The 4,954-nt window shown below is 31.7% G+C and overlaps 1 long non-coding RNA gene across 1 annotated transcript; it reads right to left on the minus strand.

Annotated features, from left to right (window-relative positions):
* Positions 1-293: 293 nt before the first annotated feature.
* LOC110737687 lies at positions 294-2,550 on the minus strand. The gene is made up of 4 exons (XR_002514434.1): positions 2,339-2,550; positions 1,649-1,700; positions 1,294-1,442; positions 294-873 (listed from the first exon to the last, which is right to left on the minus strand). It is a non-coding gene; the product is annotated as an uncharacterized LOC110737687 (long non-coding RNA).
* Positions 2,551-4,954: the final 2,404 nt, after the last annotated feature.

Below are 4,954 nucleotides of genomic sequence, written 5' to 3' on the forward strand. Positions count from 1 at the left end.
GATGATTTATTATTCATATACTTTAGAGCTAATTTGATTTACTTCAATGATATTTTGATTTACTTTTAGCATTATTCATTCACTTTTGAGTAATTATGATTTACTTTTGGCATATATTAATTTACTCTTTTTAGTTTTTCTACTTACTTTTTAGAGATTTTGATTTACTTTTGAGGTATTTTGAATAACTTTAGAGTGTTTTGTAATTACTTTTTAAGATAACCTATGTAGGAATCGAACTTACACCTCTATGTATCCGCATAGTGCTCTACCATTTGAGCTAATAGGTTTACTTTTTTTTTTGGACACAAATCAAACAAGCAAATTTATTAAGGAAGACTTAAAATGTCAAGAACCACTACATCCGATAAACCATCGGGCACCTCTACGATCCACACTCTACGATCAACATAACATTTACTCAAATGTGTTAATATGTGAGCAACCTCATTTCTCTCGTTTGTTGCTCTTAAGATGATGGTATAGTTTAGCATTGTCCGTCTCCAATATAATTCTATTGAGACCTGCTTCAATTGTGATTTGCAAAGCATTCCTAGCAGCCAGCGCCTCACTAACATCAATTGCAAATTTGCCCTGCAACCTGCAACAAGTAGCCAGCAGAACATCACTTGTAGTGTCACGAATAACACCCCCAGACCAAATGAAATATCCTTAAAGCAGGCTGCATCGGTATTCAACTTGAACACCCCAATTTCAGGAGGTTTCCATCACTGTATAGCAGCTATATGAAACATGCGATCATGTTGAATAATAGCTTTCTCATGCTCACTAATTATGCCCATAGCTCTCCGGATTGTAACTTCAGTAGCCACATCTTTCTTACATAGGAGAAGTCCAGAGATACTTCCAAGCCTGCAAATTACACATATTGGATGAAGAGGCAACTATATATTAGCAATTTTCAACTATATTAGCTCAAATAACACTTGAACTAATAGGTTGTAGCACTTGTATTAAAATCCAAAGCATAATTGATAATCCAACTATGTTTACTTTCATTAACTTATGAGTCTAACTGGTTTACTTTTATTAACTTTCAATCTACTTTTTAATCAAGAGAAAAAACAAACTTTTAAGACTAATTGATTTACTTTTAACCAACTTCTATCTACTTTTAGAAATTGAAAATTACAAGAAGCAATATTCATTTTTAATCAGCATATATAAGATCCTATCCTTCAAATATAGCAGCAAATTCATATAGACTATGCATCACTTCTTTTCACCTCAGTAAAGACTCTAGCAGCATATGACTTATAGTCATAGACATACCTAGTGAAACCTGTAGCTAGCATTATAGGATTGTGTGTTGACGGCTCATGAATGATGTTATTCCTGCTAGTCCAAGAGGACCAACATAAGTTTGCAAACATTGAAATCTCATCCCCTGATAGTCACTCTGCCACCCGGCTTAGGCAATCCTGAAAAGAAGAGTTGGGAGCTTCTGTAATCAATTCCAAAAATCCACTCACACCCAAATTAGGCTAGCATATGCTTACTTTAAGAGAGGATTAGTTTACTTTTATGAGATATATACTTTCATGGACATAGGTACGAGACCCAGCACAAGAACATTGTACGTGAAGAAAGAAGTAAATAGCTTAAATTAGGAACTAGGCTTACGAACCTTTAAACAAGCCACCAAAACAAGCTCACAGAGGGAAAATATTTACTCTTGCCTGATTGGAAAATAAAGCAAAGTGTAAAGACCTAGATAAAGATACATAAGTGTGAAGAGGTTATTTAGTTATTAACCTCAAACCACTCATCCCTATGTGATTTCCTGTCACCACAAGAAACAAAATTGCACCTGCCACATCCATAAAAGGACCATATATATCTATTTTTGAAATTGATTAAATAAGAGGATTCATTGAGGCATTTTGTCAAACACTTAGTGTGCATTAAGAAATCAACAACAATAATTGAATAATCAAAATTAATAAATGTAAAGTAAAAAATAGACAAATTCAGGCATGAAAATCTCACTAGTGTTTAGAATCGAGCTCCAAATCATAAGCTAAAAACATTCAAAAAATCATATAGATTCAATTGTTAAAAACTTATAGTATGAATTCACTCAGTTCACATAGATTTGTTTGCAAACTCACCAAAATTCATATTAATTTGTATGACAATACTTTCAGATCTAGGTGTTTAGAAATTCTAGCAACAAAATTAATCGTATAATCATTCATGACCTCAAAAGCTCAAATTTCACTATAAAGAATCCTAAATTGACAAAATAATTAACGATAAACCATAGATAGTGAAATTGAAATTCGTGATTCAAAAAAGAGGAAAACAAACATCTTACCTCAGAAGTTGCTTCAATGGAGTACAGAAAGCTCGAAATCCGCTCCAATGGAGTAGAGAAAGCTCGAAATTCGCTTCAATGGAGAAAGCTCGAAATTTGCTTCAATGGAGTAGAGAAAGTGCCTTGATTGTGAATTAATTTGGGCCGCTCATCAAGCGTGCATCTAAATTAGATCCAACGACCTAATTAGTTCCTAGTTCCTATTATACAAGAGGTTTCATTATAACTCGTACATATATATATATATATATATATAGGGGAGGGATCCGGTAAGAACCCCTCCTTATATAAGAACCTAGTATATAGGATTATATTGTAATAGACGCTCCAGATTAAAGGAATGTTAGTAATGGCATTATAGTAAATATGAAAACAGACCACCACCATATATAAACCCCAAATTTTCTCTCTCCTCAACCATAACCCACACTTTATAAAGTTTCTACTTACTACCTCACTCTCTCTCCTAAAACCCCCAAATTCTCTCCAAAAATCACGAAATTCTGATTTGATTTTTGTGATTTTTCTGATTTTAGCATGATTTCAAGTCGATTTTTTATTTTTCTCATTTGATTTTCATTAATTTTCGGCGATTTTAGTGTTCAAATTTCAGTGATTTTAGGGCTGGAATTTTCAGCGGAGTTAGGGTTCGAATTTTAGCAATTTTAGTGTTCGAATTTCAGCGATATTAGGTAATTTCAGCACTACTTGATTATTTCTTGTTTGTTTTTTTTTTTTGCTGCGATTCTTTTTGGTTTTTTTGGCTTCATTTTAGTAGTATTTCGATTATATTGCTACCTCTGTATTCAATCTTTTATTGAATAGTCTATGTTTTCAGTTTTTTTGATGACTATTGTATGTCTATTATGTTTTGCAACTAATTATGTAATTTCGGAATTTCTAAATGAATTAATTGACTTTTGTGAATTGTAAATTAGCTTAGGATGTTCTAAACTCTATCTCATAATGTTCTAAACTCTTTTTCATTATGTTCTAAGTTAGTGATACCTCTTATTGCGTTCTTAATTGTTAGTGATATCATTGGTTGGTTGGCCTTTAGATGGATGAATTAGTGCTTTCGTTAGATTGATTGATTGACATATATTATCTTTGAGGGAAAACTTGGGGACTGAGGAGAAAGAGAGAGGGAAGGAGGGGTGGGAGGATTATGCTGGCTAGCTGGGCATTATTAATGAGTTCAAAGGCTTAAAATAGGTGGATGAACTTATAGTCTTATACCATGCTTATGAGTTATGAATTTATGATGTTGCAAACTTAACTGTCTCAAGATGAATTGTAGATGCCTGGCAAGTTAGGATGGTTTTGTATACATGATGGGGGCAATTTAACTTGATACAATGTGGCCATATCAATGCCAATGTAGCTTTCTAGTATGATAATTATCGATTTTAAAGTAGAAGTAGCTGCTGTCAAAATTAGTGGAGTATTGGGTGGGGCCCCTTTGGTTTGAGAAATTGTAAAATGTGAAGGGAGGAACACATGCAAAGGTTTAGAACATAGGAAAAATAGTTTAATTTAGAACATGAGAGAAAATTTTAGAACATAGGCAAAAAAATTTAGAACATAAAAAAAGGTTTAGAACATAAGAAAGATAGTTTCGAACATGAGAGAAAATTTTAGAACATAGGCAAAAAAAAATTAGAACATAAGAAAGGGTTTAGAACGAACATAGGTAAAATAATTTAGAATATGAGAGAAAAATTTAGAACATAGGCAAAAAAATTTAGAACATAAGAAAAGGTTTAGAACATAGAAAGATAGTTTAGAGCATGAGAGAAAATTTCACAAGAAAAATTTTAGAACATAAGAAAAGGTTTAGAACATAGAAAGATACTTTAGAACACAAGAAAAAAATTAGAACATAGGGTAAATAATTTAGAACATTAGAAAACTAATTTAGAACATAAGGAGATTACTTTTACTGATTTAGAACATAGGCAGAAAACTTTACTGCTAGTGAGGGATGTGGATTGGAGATGCGGTGTAGGATAAGAGAGGGAGTGGTGAAGGTTAAGTGGCTGAGCAGCAGGGTAGAACATAGGTAAAAGAGTGGTGAAGGAGCAAATGTTTTGAACATAGGAAAAAATTTAAAGCACATGTTTAGAACATAGGTAAAACAAAATTTTAGAACACAGGCTTTAAAAAATTTAAAACATAGAAAAAAAATTAGAGTACAGGTTTAGATTATAGGAAAAAATTTAAAGCACATGTTTTAAATACAGGAAAACATTTAGAACATAGACAATAAATTAATTTAGAACATTGAAAATTTAGAGCACTAGTTTAGAACATAGGCAGTAGGAAATTTAGAACATAGGAAAAATAATTAGATCATAGACAAAAGAATTTAGAACATAGGAAAATAAACTTTAGAACATAGGTAGAAAAAATTTAGAAAAAAAAAAAAAAAAACTTTAGAACATAAATAGACTAAATTTAGAACATAGGAAAAAAAAACTTTAGAACATAAATGGACTAAATTTAGAACATAGGATTAGCCAAAAAAAAAAAATTAGAACATACTTCGTATATGATTATACGAATCTATTTTATATTCTCAGTCATGGTTATTGTATCTAGCAATTTTTAGTTAAC

The sequence above is a fragment of the Chenopodium quinoa genome, unplaced genomic scaffold (assembly GCF_001683475.1).
Source record: "Chenopodium quinoa cultivar QQ74 unplaced genomic scaffold, ASM168347v1, whole genome shotgun sequence".
Lineage (NCBI taxonomy): Eukaryota > Viridiplantae > Streptophyta > Magnoliopsida > Caryophyllales > Amaranthaceae > Chenopodium > Chenopodium quinoa.